The sequence below is a fragment of the Amblyomma maculatum genome, chromosome 7, assembly GCF_055883805.1.
Source record: "Amblyomma maculatum isolate TAMU_Amacu chromosome 7, ASM5588380v1, whole genome shotgun sequence".
NCBI classification, from domain to species: domain Eukaryota; kingdom Metazoa; phylum Arthropoda; class Arachnida; order Ixodida; family Ixodidae; genus Amblyomma; species Amblyomma maculatum.
Genome location: NC_139350.1, coordinates 82031705 through 82046282, shown reverse-complemented (window position 1 = coordinate 82046282; position 14578 = coordinate 82031705). Strand labels below are relative to the sequence as shown.

General features: G+C 49.3%; 1 pseudogene; it reads right to left on the bottom strand.

Annotated features, from left to right (window-relative positions):
* Positions 1-365: 365 nt before the first annotated feature.
* On the bottom strand, positions 366-2610 carry LOC146183752 (uncharacterized; annotated as a pseudogene).
* Positions 2611-14578: the final 11968 nt, after the last annotated feature.

Here is a 14578-nt window from a genome sequence, read left to right as displayed (position 1 = left end):
TCAACTCTGAATCCTTGGCAAAGCTTGATTTGTTTCTTAAGTGCAGAGTATTTTGTATGTGTTGCTATTTCATCACCTCAAAATAAATGCTTTATAACCATTCCTTATCTGCGCACTATGTTTTGGCTGTAACGACAGGGAGAGGGGTGCACTGCGGTGAAACTTGGCTCCCCTAATACAGAACCTCAAGTCCATGTGTCACTTTACAACATTAAACCCAGCAATTACAATTTTTCAAACCAGATTAACATATACATGTGCTCTTTTCCCTTTAAATTAGTCCTACTTTTGAGAACTCTGGTTCCTCCTTGTATTAGGCAGATTAACGACATGCACATCAATGCTATTCTTTCAAAACACTTGCTTCAGTTTTTGTTTGAAATAAATGGCAGCAAGTAAGTATAAATAAAAAATGTGCAGCGGTCCACTAATTCAGTGAAGAACGATTCATTGAACAGCACTGTAACCTGCAAGCACTTCTCTTTACTGTAAACAAACAGCACACACGACTTCATCTCAGCCACACCCATTTGCATTTGCACTTGCGTGTAGTACTTGCTACTGGGCTTCAGGTTACCATTGCGTAGCTCCCCCTTTGCAAACACTTCCACATTCATTGGAATTTTTATCTCAAGAAGGCGAGCCTCACAGCAACTGCATGAAACAATACCATCTGGACTTGCACCCAGAAACGGCTTGAGGCATGAGAGAAAAAGGCCACATTCTCTGATATGAACGTCAACGTGGCTCTCGTTCTTACTGATGAAATCTGCTCGTGCGTCAGCTTCAAGCAGCAGCCCTCTTTTCATTGCATATGTCGGACAAATTTTTTTGCCCATTACTGCACTAATGAGAGACCGTGCATCATGGGGCCTCATTTTTGTCCTACATGTATGCACCCATGTATAAACCCTGTGTGCAATTGAGGCTGTGATTAAGCCTTCCCTGTAAGAGTGCCACAAGGAACTTGCACTTTGCAGGCGTGTGGCTGCCTCAATGACCGTGATCTCCTCATGTGCACACCCGTTCCAACCACCGGGAAGTCAGTTTACAATCGCTGGCTGTATCTAGCTCCACAGCTTTCTTTGTTTGGACGGGCAAAAAATATTTGCTTCCAACACATCGGCAAAGCACTGCAGGCCACTTTCCTTAAGTCTTCCGTGTAGGTGCACCAGTTGTGGGGTGCAAACATTTAAGTTTTCACGCCTGAGTGCTGAATATTCCCCTCGCCTTTTGTGGTGAGTTATTGCAGAACTAATCCTTTGTGATGAGTCCTTGCAGAAAATTAGGCTGTTAACCTCCTCGCTTACTGCCCTTGGGTTCCTTGGCTGGTACCACTGCCGTTCTGTCTCTCTACAAGAAACTGAATCTGGTACACAACTGAGATCACGCTGAGCAATATACATAAGTCCATAGAGTACACAACAGAGATGTTTGCACCCCCCCCCCCTTCCCTGCAACACATGAGCAGTGGCCGGTGATTACCTCACCATCACACTTCGAGACTTCAGCATCGACTTTGTAGACTGTTCGTGCTGACATAGATGCCAGCACTTCAGCACGGACAATAGTTTTTGGGGATTCCCTGGTAGAAAACTCAAGTTTTTGAAGATGGCCAGATGTAAACAGGCGCAGGCCATCTTCTCTGTGCTTCCTTGCTCCTTTGTTTTCGATGTACCTGCGTGAGAAAAATAGCAGTAAGGATGCATCAAACAGCCACTCTTTGGACACTATGAAGAAGTGTTAGGAGTCACAATTGCCCAAATAACTACTGCCTCTTATATGAGTAACAAGAATTCCTTACTAAATTAGGATGCAAAGCATTAAAACATTAGGCTCCCTACCCATTATGGTTCGACCAAACTACTCGATTAAAAAGCTATAATTTATTCTGTAATGTTATCATGCTGCTTTGTTTAGTAAACAAACAGTAATTTGAGCTTTATTGTATAATTTTGTTTATTTATTTTGCCATGTGCTTAAAGGGTCATTCCACACCAAACGCCATACACGTTTCGTTCGACCACCACCAATTTGTTAAAAAAAAATTGTCGATACTTAATATGCCATAATCAAAGCCTAAAATATTTTTGCAAAACACACACACACATACATCATATATATATATATATATATATATATATATATATATATATATATATATATATATATATATATATATATATATATATATATATATATTCGCAAGGTGTGCACAGTTTGTTTTGAACCACACCGAAAGCCACAAGCTGTGCAAATGCGTTAATTTTTTTTTCTAAAAATTTGAATTTTTAATAATTATTGAGCGGCGCTTGGTTTCTCTCTGTTTTCGCAAGGTTCAAACTGTGCTCAGCTCAAAAATAAATTTTTGCGGCAAACATATTTTAGGCTTGGATTACGCACACTGGGATATTTTTTTTTAACAAATCGGAGATGGTTGAGCGCAACGTCTGAGACGTTTGGCTCAGAATGACCCTAAATTAAAAGTTTTCTTAGGGCCTCTGAGTCATGATTTTCTTACCTGTATATGTGCTCCTTTGCAAAAAACGGGTTCAGTGATCTCTTTTCGTGAGTCCACCCCTGCTGATTGCACTCGCCGAGTCTAGCCATATTTGGTTTTACGACAGCCTGCAGAGAAAAGTGATTGAACTCACAAACCTGTCACATGTTTTTGCACAGTTCAAGGGTTCCCACAGTTGTCATGAACGTCTGAGATAAAAATGCACACCTCTATACGCGCAACAGCTAGAGTCTGCAATCACGCTCGAAAGCTGGCATGCCCTTCCTGACGACACGCAAAATACTTTTTGACCAGGCATTCACTGTCACACATGCTCATATTACGGGATCGTAATTTTCACTGGGGCATTCCGTGCAAGTAACAGTTTTTGAAACAAACGCCGCTCTGTCGGTGCCAATACAGGTGCAAAAGGAACAAATCGAGCCTTCGCACTTTTTTTTTCGTCAATCTAAAATGTTAATCACTTCTAAGCTTATTCCGTTTATGATCGAGTGACAGCAGTGCACAAAATCAAGGAAGTCAGGTTTCGCGATCACCTCCAGGCACTATTACTGTGCAGTTTACTCAAACGTGTTGACCCAGCTTTGTGAGTATGCTTTTCGTTTGCGAGGGGTCCTTCAATATTTCCGTCGCTATTTTCCCTGAACGAACTGTATCGACACTTGTATCATGGCTAAATGGAACTTCTGAGAAGCTGCAGCACAGTCGTGCAGCTTTTTCTCTTTTTTTCAAAGTGCTAATAAGGAAACCAAGTGCAGGATTGCATCGAAAAAGCCGCGGGCACAGGAACAGATGCCATTGCGAATGAAACTGTTTCCTTGCAAGTCTCCGAAGTCCTATATCAGAACATGGCAGGTAGGTTGCTATACTCACATGAGAGGCATTGCTGACGATGGGAAGCTTCAGTGTAGTAGGTCCCACAATGCAGAATGTGGGTCAGCCTCAGCCGCGGTAGCACGCGTGGAAACGACGGCGACGCCGAGAAATCGTCTGCTGTACCACAACAAACATGGCGGCAGAGCAACTTCCGGAATTCCCGCGCTTGCGCAGTTGGCCTTGTGAAATCGGCTTATTAGAAACTCTACTTGCCTCTCTGCCTTGTACTGGTGCTCATGCATGCTGTCATGGACAGTGACCCAGCCATTTGGAAATATAGACCAAAGCACAGGTTAAATATAGGTTTTGCAATAATGAATTGCATCCATGAGTGAGCCACTGGGTGTGCACTCTCTGTGGTAGCCCTTGTGCACGCGTTTTCATTCTGGCAGGCATGCCAGTTAACTGGTACCAAATATTACAGGGGCCTGCCCATGAGTCGGCCTCTTTTTTTTAATGGCTTGAGAAGCATTACAAATTGAGCTGATTGTAGTGCGTCCTCTTGAGAAAAACCCTTACGGATATGACTATCGGCTCACTGGTAGTCAGGACGACAGCGATCCAATATTTGCATCGCTTTATTTCGAGGAACGTTTCTGGGGACACGAATAACACTGAACCTGGTGAGTGAAAATGTGTGCGATTTGACGACTGCAACCCAGCATCCCTCTGTTACCACAGAATGCTGTGAATAAGAATGTTCAGACAGCTTCGCAGCATCCTTGTGGCCCAGCACGCGCCTCCCAGATGGTCTGCCCTTTCTTATTTGGGAACACAGCGCGGAACGAGACGCAACACAAGAGAACGAAGGTAGACAGGATGGAGCGCTGAACTGACAACTTTTATTTTCAAAAGAAAGAAGGTGACCCGTATTTAAGCGGTGCCTATCTAAACATGAGATCAATGCAGGGAGCAAAACACTGCTAAAAAACCTTTCTTGAAGAAAGAGTTGGCCAAAGACAACAAAAATGTCATGAGGGATAAGCTCTGATAAATAATTTCTGCTGCATGAAAGTTATCTCCAGTGCCGATAACCAGAAAAAAGAGATGAACATTTAAAAGCAAAATACACAACAATGTTTCTACAAACAAGAATGTGAACATGGCACTAACCGCAATGAAAAGAGGTAAACAGGTTTGAATGCTAGAAATAAAAACATTGACAGGACTGTGAGCATGACGATAACAGGATAAAAGCCCAAGAAAAAACATGGCCAAAAATGATCACCAATGATAAACGACTAAAAACACAACCAAAAAGAGGTGAAAGTTTTAGAACTCTGTTAAAATCTATACTATCTTGAGAGAAAGGCTACTTCTTTTTCTGACAGTAGAATTGAAGGCATGCTTATGCACTGATCATTCATCCTTTGAATGCTGGCAGCTTCCATAATCTCACATGTTAGCTTATCGACATGTCTCCCTATCACTGAGGTTTTTTCGAATTCTGGTAAGCATCTTGACTCCGCATGTTCACAGTCCCTACAGTGAATGTCCAGATGGCGCGACTTTTGAACGGTTACACTGTATATATGTGTTCTTTCAATCTCGTTTATGCAACGACCCGTCTGACCAATGTATTTTTTTGCCGCAAGACAGAGGAATAGAATAAATAACCGACTTAGAACACTGAACAAAGGGCTGCTGGTGGCGAATGGTGCAAATGTTCCTTACTTTTGTAGGTTTATTTACACGATTGCAGAGACGTGCTAAATGCTCAGGAGCACTGAAAACTACTTCTACACCAACTTTTTTTCCAATTTTTCTCAGGTTGTGGGAAATTTGGTGCTTGTATGGTGCGTGTATGGGTGCTTGTAGTTGGTGTTTTTTTTTGCTTTTAAATGTTCATCTCTTTTTTCTGGTTATCGGCACTGGAGATAACTTTCATGCAGCAGAAATTATTTATTAGAGCTTATCCCTGATAACATTTTTGTTGTCTTCGGCCAATTCTTTCTTCAAGAAAGGTTTTTTAACAGTGTTTTGCTCCCTGCATTGGTCTCGTGTTCAGATAGGCACCGCTTAAATACGGGTCACCTTCTTTCTTTTGAAAATAAAAGTTGTCAGTTCAGCGCTCCGTCCTGTCTACCTTCGTTCTCTTGTGTTGCGTCCTGTTCCGCGTTGTGTTCCCAAATATGAATATGAACCAACTAGCCCAACAGCAAGTGCTGCCTTTCTGCCACGAGGGGCGCACGCATTGCAGCCTGAGTAGGGAGCCTACATGTTGCACTGCAATGCCCAGATAAGGGTTGTGACATCTTACTCCACAATTGTGTTTTAGACAAAAACATCTGTCAAGCTTAGTGGGCCACCATTTTGGTCCCGAGCTTACGAAGGGAAACTCTTAACGGAGGTTCTACAGTGCAAACCACGTTACTTTACAATTTCTTTAATTTGTTTTTATTTGCTTTGGAGCGCGCAGCTCCATCTCGTTGTATAACGTTGTACTCGTGAAGGTATCCGCCATCATCCGATACCTGACTTTTATCAAAGGTGCGTCATTTTCGAATTAGCGGACTTCCTGATTCACCGCCAAGGGGAGACGCTAGGCCGAAGCGAACCAAGGGCTCGCTAGGCCTAGCCGGCTGTACTTCAGCCACGACATGGAGGATTCCGCCGCCACTTCGGTGCATAACATCCAGGTTTCCCCGATGAGCGTACAAGTAGCAGGAGAAGAAATTACCCCCGAGGAATTTCAACGCTCGCCCGGATGGCTGCACATCGGCGAGCACAGGAGCCGACCACGCCTGCAAGGAACGCCGGGTGAGTCTACTTCTCAACCTGATACACCGAGCTCCCAGAAAAACCCTAAATTCATCAAGAGCGTTAGGCCCGCAGTTATCCGGGCGGCTCGCATGCCCACCATGCCAGCCGAAGAAATTAAGATCGTCGTGCGTCCCCGCGGAGGGCTCGATATTTACAAAGCAGGAGCTGCATGCGTCACTACTGCCATCATGGTGGCAGCAGGAATTGAGGTGCCAGATCGAGCTGAGGATACGGCGTGTCCCAATGCGCAGCAGAACATAATGGTGGTGAGCACTCCGAGCGAAGAGCGGGCGGAAAAGTATGCTCGAATTAAAGCTATTAATGTCCAAGGCAACACGTACCAAGTGAGTGCTTATGGAACGGCCGCCCACGACACAGTCAAGGGCGTGATCAGGGGCATATCACTCAAAGACAGCGAAGCTGAAATAATGCAGCAGGTCGTAACCAAGTACAACCCCCTCGCCGCGGGTGCGAAGCGTATCGGAAATACGACAGTCATCGTAGTGTTCAATGGTATCAAGGTTCCTAAGTATGTGCGATACGGATCACGCTGTATCCGTGCAGTCTCTACAAGAAGCAAATAGAAGTTTGCAAGGTATGCGGCAAGATCGGCCACAGGCGCGACGTGTGTCCTACACCAAACGCACGTGTGTGTCTTGCATGCGGTGCTTCTAATCCAAGAGAGGGCCACACATGTGTCCCCAAATGCGAGCTCTGCGGTGAGCAACACCCCACCGGGGACCACGTCTGCAAAGCCAAATACAAAGTTCCATACGTCGTGCGGCGACGGAGATGGGAACGCCGCAACGCGGAAGAACAGCAAAAGCTGAAGCAGTCGAACGCAGTAACGCCGAAGAACATCACAAGCAAAGCACTCGACTCAAGCTCGTTTCCACGTCTCGGACGCTCTCACTCGCGCAGTGCTTCCCGTAACGGATCCCGAAGAGCGTCGCGCAGCGCGTCGCGTGACCGTGACTCATCTCACAGGAACAAACGCGACGCTAAGCGTTCGCGCTCCCGTGACAGAATCAGTTGGGCGGACGCAGCGAAGGGCGAAGTTAAAAGCAGCAACGCAAGCTCTAAAAGCGCGACTACTGGCCGAAGCACACAGAGCAGCTGGCAGGAATGGACTACCAGCCCCTACTACAAGGAACTCGAACAACTCCGTGTCGCGAACGCGACTCTGTTGGAAACCACGCGCCGGCTTACCCAAGAGCTAGCCGACGCCAAGAAAGAACTATAAGCACGGCGATTTCAGCCAACCATTGGCCCAGCTCAGTCACCCGAGACACTTACACCCTCCGTTATCCCCGAGAACACCGACACGCTATCACATCAAGGTGGTACACAATCAATGGATACATCACAAGACGAGCCCGAAGGGGAGAAAACCACTGACCCAACCCCCAAGAAACGAGCGCGCACCTCATCACGACATCATAAGGACCTAACCCAATTGGAAACTCAGCTCGAAACCAAAATTGAAGCGCTCACCAACACCTATGCCGACACGGCTGCTCTCACTGACCAACGCCTGGCGCGGCTGGAGGAACTAATCACCACGTCCTACGGAACCATACAGGAGCGCTTCGACTTCGTTGAACAAACCCTCAAGCCCATAGTATGCAGCCCCATCTTTGCTGCGCAATTCGCAAACCACCCATATTTCCAAAAACAGACGCAGGCCTCAACTCCATCACAACCATGTCCCAGCCCCAAGCCACAATAGGATCGCTACCGGGCCTTACGGTCTGGCAGTGGAACTGCCACAGTTACAACAACAAGAAAGCAGTGCTGCAACAACACATCACCACGGTAGCCAAGAAACCTGACATCATTCTGCTGCAAGAAACGGTGACGGCGAACCCAACCCTCGCTGGGTATCACGCTCACGTTAGCCCAGCGGAGGGACGAGGCATCTGCACATTCGTCCGCAAAGGGCTCACGTTCATTGAACATCAGCTCAGACACGGCCGCAGAAGGGTGGAATACACCTTCACCGAAATCATTCCAAGCAAACAACGGAAAAACAGCCTGTTCATAGCTAACATATACAGTAACCCCAAGCACCAAACACAGAAATTCAAGACCCTGCTACACACAGCCAGCACCCAAGCCAAAGGCAACACTTTGCTGATTGGAGGAGACTTCAACGCCTCCCATCGAGCGTGGGGTTACGTGAAAGACACGGCAAAGGGACGGGACCTACTACAGGATACCCTGGACCACAATTGTACCCTGATCACGGATCCCAATCATCCTACCCGAATCGGCAATTCCGTAGCACGAGACACCACACCAGACCTTACATTCATCAAGAACGACCACACTGGCAAAGTAACATGGCGCAACACCGGCGTTGACCTGGGCAGTGACCACTACATCCTCGAAATTACGATTCCCAATCAATTCCGGGGCAACACCATTACACACAAATGGACGGATTGCGACGGTTTAGGGACGACCAACCACACCGCAAGACATCACAGACATTGAAACCTGGTCGGCAGAACTCCGCGATGCAGTGCACTCGGCCACCAAGACCATTGAAGCGGACGAGGACATCATAGCTATGAACAGTCATCTGGCTCATCTCATCGAGGCCAAACGTTCGATACAGGCGCGCTGGAAGCGGCAACGGCTGAATCGCATATTGAGAAAGAAGGTGGCCGACTTAAACAGGGCCATTCAACATCACTGCAAGATCATGTGCCGTCAGCAGTGGAACGAAGTCTGCAACCGAGCTGACGGGCAATCTACATCGTGGTTGCACATGGAATCTATTTCGGCACCTCCTAAACGAAACTAAGACCAAGTCACACCAGCGCGATCGCCTGGCCTGCCTCATACACACCGCCACACAACAAGGAAAAGACGTCGTTATGAAGGCCCTGGAAGCCAAGTATCTACCACACACGCCAATGGAAACCCACCCGCCATACGGGGGGCTGCCGAACGCGTGGCTCGACCGAGACATTATCATGTCAGAGGTACGGGCAGCGCTGCACGAGCTCAACACTCGCTCAGCAGCCGGCCCCGATCTTATTACCAACAAGATGCTACGCAACCTCGACTATGCATCGATCGAGGCCCTAACCCGCTACTATAACGAATGCTGGCGTTCGGGCAAGCTCCCCCGACAGTGGAAAACGGCAACAACAATCCTAATCCCGAAACCGGGCAAGCCATCGGATATCGGCAACTTGCGTCCCATCTCGCTCACGTCCTGCGTGGGCAAGGTGCTTGAGCACGTGCTTGCCAACCGGTGGCAGCAGTACCTGGAAAAGGAAAACCTATATCCGGATACGATGATCGGCTTCAGGCGCAGACTCAGCACACAAGACGCCATGCTACAACTCAAACAAGAAATAATCGACAACAAGACACAAGACAGCAAAGTAATTCTGGGACTTGATTTACAAAGCGCATTCGACAAAGTCAAACACCCAGCCATATTAGCACAAGTATTGAAACTCAACATGGGGGTAGCGAGCTACAATTACATCCAAGACTTCTTGACCAACCACACGGTGGAACTGCACGCCGGAGACCTTAAGTTCCCCGAACACAAGCTCGGAAGCACGGGTACCCCGCAAGGTTCAGTCATCTCGCCGTTGCTCTTCAACCTTGTCATGATCGGGGTAGCGAGGGCAGTAGAGAGGACCGGCGTCCGGCATACGATCTACGCCGACGACATTACCCTGTGGGCGGCAGGTGGCACCGACGCCAGCATTGAGCAGCAGCTCCAAGAGGCTGTTACTGCCATCGAGCAACACCTTAATGGCACAGGCCTAGTGTGCTCGCCCGCCAAATCCGAGCTGTTCGTCCTCACAACATTACAACGGGGACGGAAACGCGCTCCCCCTCGGGAGTGCGATCACATAAAGATCGTGGCTGCATCGGGGCAGCGCATCCCCAAGTTCCCAAGATCAGGGTCCTGGGCCTGCTACTAAACAAGAGCGGCCGCAACGACGAGACCATCAACAAGATTACCACCAAGGCAATGGACGCTATCCGGCTCATACACCGAGTCTCGACACGATGGGCAGGCATGCGTGAAGACAGTCTTCTGCGCCTCGTCCAGTCGTTCGTGATCAGTCACATCGCCTACGTTGCCGCCTACCTCAACTGGCAGGCCACTGACCGGACAAAGATAAACACGCTGATCAGACGGGTTTACAAGACGGCGCTGAGATTAATGGGGACCACGAGTACGGCTCGGCTCCTGCAGCTTGGCATCCATAACACCTTAGAAGAAATAGCCGAGGCGCAGCTCACTGCGCAAATGGAGCGCCTCTCTACCACCAAAACAGGCCGCAGTATACTGACGTCCCTGGGTTACAGTCCCCGAGCTCCCAGTCGGCAATCGTGCGAGATCAGCTATGAGGCGTGGGCCCACATCCAGGTGGACCCCATCCCGAAAAACGTGCACCCCGAGTACAACCAAGAACGGCGGCAGGCGCGGGCCAAAGCCCTCGTCGAGCAACACGCCTAGGACCCGCACACCCGGTTCGTGGACGCTGCGGAATACAAGCGAGAAGGATTCGTGGCAGTGGCCGTTGCGGCGGCTGCCGGCATCAAAACAACGGCAGCGAGCGTGCGGTGCACGGACGCCACAGACGCCGAGGAGGTTGCCATTGCTCTGGCGATCTCGGAGGCCGAGTGTCGCACCGTGCTCAGCGGCTCGAGGAACGCTGTGCGCAACTTTGCCAAGGGGCGAGTGTGCGCGCCGGCGGCCGCCATCATCAGTAAGCTCCAGCTTCAAGACCGCGGCAACACTATCCGCATCAAGTGGTTCCCGGCGCACGCAGGAGATTGTGCATCCTCACCGAATCACAACGAGACGGCCCATTCGGCGGCGCGAGCGCTTACCTTCTGCGCCCCCGAGAAGGACCGTTCCGAATAGTGGTTCGAAACAAAAGACCGAATGACCAGTTACGAGGAAGTGACAAAATTTTACCGCCCAGCTCGACGGACAATGCCGCCGCCTCACCCGGCCCTTTGTCGGGAGGAGGCGGTCATCCTAAGGCAAAGGCAAACCGGGTCACTCCTAGCCCCGGCAGTGCTACACGTCCTCCACCCAGACATCTACACGAGTGATATGTGCAGTGTTTGTCAAGTGGGTCCGGCGGACCAATGGCACATCATGTGGGACTGTGCTAGGTTCCCAACCGAAGCTGCATCCAGGACATACCCGCCGGAACTTCAAAGTGCTGTGCAGAATACAGACAAGGACATGCAACTATGGGCCGTCCAGCAGGCCCGGGGTGCGCTCGAAAAGCACAAGCCTCACAACCCACCACAAACGGGCCAAATGAGGTAGTGCAGAGTAGGGCTTAAACCCGGGTAGATGCTTGGCCAGCGTCACGACGCTTTAACCCGTCGCTTGCCGGCTCCCTAATAAAGTTATACATACATACATACATACATACATACATACATACATACATACATACATACATACATACATACATACATACATACATACATACATACATACATACATACATACATACATACATACATACATACATACATACATACACACATACACACACACACACACACACACACACACACACACACACACACACACACACACACACATACATACATACATACATACATACATACATACATACATACATACATACATACATACATACATACATACATAAATAACGTTGTACTATGTGTTTAAAACGTTTTTATCTTCAAACCTCGTCCTCGTCGCAGCATCTTGTCTCTTGCCTCATCTAGGCGCAGGGGTAGAGCAAAATACCACTTGGACCATTCTGGCCGAGGCCGTGACTGCGGCATGGGCAATTTTCTAGCAAGATGTGATGCTGGGCTAGTCGGTTTATGGTTATAACAAAACAGAACTGCGCGAAGGAAACGGGACAAGAAGGCACGAATACACACACACACACACACACACACACACACACAAAGCACAGTGTGTGTGTGTGTGTGTGTGTGTGTGTGTGTGTGTGTGTGTGTGTGTGTGTGTGTGTGTGTGTGTGTGTGTGTGTGTGTGTGTGTGTGTGTGTGTGTGTGTGTGTGTGTGTGTGTGTGTGTGTGTGTGTGTGTGTGTGTGTGTGTGTGTGTGTGTGTGTGTGTGTGTGTGTGTGTGTGTGTGTGTGTGTGTGTGTGTGTGTGTGTGTGTGTGTGTGTGTGTGTGTGTGTGTGTGTGTGTGTGTGTGTGTGTGTGTGTGTGTGTGTGTATTCCCTTACGAAGGAAATAAACACAGGTGTGTATTCAGGAAGGTGTGTATTTGTGCCTTCTTGTCCCGTTTCCTTCGCGCAGTTCTGTTTTGGCAATTTTCGCCTAGCCTGAACATCTATAGTGTATCTCTTGGGGGAAAAAAGGCTGCATTTTTCTTATGTGTGTGTTTGTGTGTTGTATGAAGACCCAAGTCATGACTCGCAATGACGTAAGTAAGTCTGCATGTTGTGATACTGGGCGTTTGTTTATCTTTCATTTCCGAGCATGAATTTAATTGGTGGCCGGTGGAGAGAGTTGAATTAAGCGCAAGTGAATTGGGTTTGCATGCCATGTCAAGAACGTGAATGTAATTAGGTCATGGACATAGGAGTGGTCCTACGCATTTGGGATCTGTAAGGCCGCAGTGAAAAGCGACTCGCACGTGGAGTCGAGCTGGCGGTCGAACCCCCCCACGCGCCGAGGCCAAGGAGCGAGCGCTGTTGTATTTTTTCTCCTTTTCTCCCCTTTTCTTGGGCGCGGGCACGCGGGCGCGCGGGAGGCTTGGTTTGTTTCGCCCCTTCGCCCCAACGCGTCGCCAAGAAGCGAACGGCAGACGCATTCTTATTAGCCGGGAACAATAGCAGCACGCTTCTGCGAACCACTTTACGGCCAGCTCGTCCAGCGATGTCCCGCCGTGGTGCCAAGCATGGGTGCAGGGAGACGCCGTTAATGAAGCTTTTTGCACTGCCACAAGCGCTCACTAAATGTCCTGCAGAAGGCGACAATAGGCGCGCCCCTTGGCCCTCCCAAGTAGGCAATCAGCCCAGCGGCCTCCAGCTGTGTCGTGAGACATTGGGTCCGAGCAACGGCGACTGTACACTGCTCTGGGACAGTGCCGCCCCCCCCCCCCCCCTTTTTCCTCGAACGGGACGGCTGGATGGCCTAGTCTCCAGATCCCCCGCGGCGTTTCTTTCACAAAGGCGTCAGCTGCAAGGTCGCGTCGCAAACACGCCGGGGAGAGGAAGGAAAGACAGGCGCCGTGTGAGAGGGTTTGGGGACCGGCGAGTGGAGAGAGTGTGTTTTGGATGATGTATTTTTATTTTGCGTAATTAAGGACCTGGGTCCAAGATTATTCGCAACCCACGGGGGTAGTGGCAACTTTTTCAATAATTTGATTGGCTGCTTCATTTTCGGGGCGGATCACCTAAGGCGACCGCCCTTGGGTCTTTGTTGATGTCTGGTATCAAAAAGCGGTCCTCGGACCATGTTCAACACTCAAGATTGAGGCTCCGTGCTTAGCATGTACTTACACCCCCTAGGCTTTAACCGAAACGCTCGGTAGGAAAGTAAGGGCCTGTAAAGTGACTTCTCTGTGTGAGAGTCTTCATTTTCTTTTAAGTTACAGTTGTCTGTGTGACTTGCTGTAACTTTGCCTATGTATACTATTTTGCTTCTTTAAATATATATCTCCTCCTGACCATCATCAGATCATCGTCTTCTGCTTCTTACCTGCCGGAGACAGCGGTAAACATCACTGGCGCAGCACGACAGGGTTCGGCAACCAGCGACCACGAGCATCACCCAGAGCACCCAGGCCCTGGGAACCCACTAGGCAACAAGCATCCGCACGTCCAGCCAGAAGCAGCAAGGTGATCCAGGCCCCGAACCAGAGGCAGTGTTCTGGGGAAGAACTCCGACGAGGCTGCGGCACCAAGGGACGGAGGCCCCAACTGGCGACACCAGCACGGGTAAGCGGGATTTCTTGCGCTTTGTTGAAGTGGCTATGGCTCAAGTGTAAAGTGGCGTATGGTTTTAACACGGAGCATGATGGCGAGCGTAGGCGAGAGAGAGACAGGGGGAGATATAACAGATGACAGTGAGCAGTCGCAGCAAGCGACAACTCAGCCTGTAGCAGGAGCGCTACGTGAAGTAGCGGAGATGTCGGTATCCGATGCGGTTGCAGTTCGCCGCATGGAACTAGATTTTGAGCTGGAAAATTGAAAATACTTTCACAGGAACGCCTAGAGTTACAGGAACTTGGGCTAGATCCAGCGGTTGCAATGGCGATAGCGGGAAGCGGGCAGACGTGTGTAAGGTCAGACATTGACGATCAGCGTCGAATGGGGTCCGATCCAGTCTCCGAATGCGCTAAAGTCCTTAAGGGACTGAAGCTGCCGTGTGACGCGGACGTGCCGTTATGGTTCGAGTAAGTC